The sequence below is a fragment of the Limulus polyphemus genome, unplaced genomic scaffold, assembly GCF_000517525.1.
Source record: "Limulus polyphemus unplaced genomic scaffold, Limulus_polyphemus-2.1.2 Scaffold2778, whole genome shotgun sequence".
In the NCBI taxonomy this organism is placed as follows: Eukaryota; Metazoa; Arthropoda; class Merostomata; order Xiphosura; family Limulidae; genus Limulus; species Limulus polyphemus.
The window spans coordinates 127,294-128,316 of NW_013668388.1; positions in this window are offsets into that span (position 1 = coordinate 127,294).

Below are 1,023 nucleotides of genomic sequence, written 5' to 3' on the forward strand. Positions count from 1 at the left end.
TGTTCTTTCCACTGTATGTGTGTACTATGATTTGTTCTTTCCACTGTGTGTGTGTACTATGATTTGTTCTTTCCACTGTGTGTGTGTACTATGATTTGTTCTTTCCACTGTGTGTGTGTACTATGATTTGTTCTTTTCACTGTGTGTGTGTACTATGATTTGTTCTTTCCACTGTGTGCGTGTACTATGATTTGTTCTTTCCACTGTGTGTGTGCACTATGATTTGTTCTTTCCACTGTGTGTGTGTACTATGATTTGTTCTTTCCACTGTGTGTGTGTGTACTATGATTTGTTCTTTCCACTGTATGTGTGTACTATGATTTGTTCTTTCCACTGTGTGTGTGTGTACTATGATTTGTTCTTTCCACTGTGTGTGTGTGTACTATGATTTGTTCTTTCCACTGTATGTGTGTTATGATTTGTTCTTTCCACTGTGTGTGTGTGCTATGATTTGTTCTTTCCACTGTGTGTGTGTACTATGATTTGTTCTTTCCACTGTATGTGTGTACTATGATTTGTTCTTTCCACTGTATGTGTGTACTATGATTTGTTCTTTCCACTGTATGTGTGTACTATGATTTGTTCTTTCCTACTGTGTGTGTGTGTACTATGATTTGTTCTTTCTACTGTGTGTGTGTGTACCATGATTTGTTCTTTCCACTGTATGTATGTACTATGATTTGTTCTTTCCACTGTATGTGTGTGCTATGATTTGTTCTTTCCACTGTGTGTGTGTGTACTATGATTTGTTCTTTCCACTGTATATGTGTACTATGATTTGTTTTTTCCACTGTATGTGTGTACTATGATTTGTTCTTTCCACTGTGTGTATGTGTACTATGATTTGTTCTTTCACTGTATGTGTGTAAGTGGAAAGAACAAATCATAGTACACACACACAGTGGAAAGAACAAATCATAGTACACACACACAGTGGAAAGAACAAATCATAGCTGTGTGTGTACTATGATTTGTTCTTTCCACTGTGTGTGTGTACTATGATTTGTTCTTTCCACTGTGTGT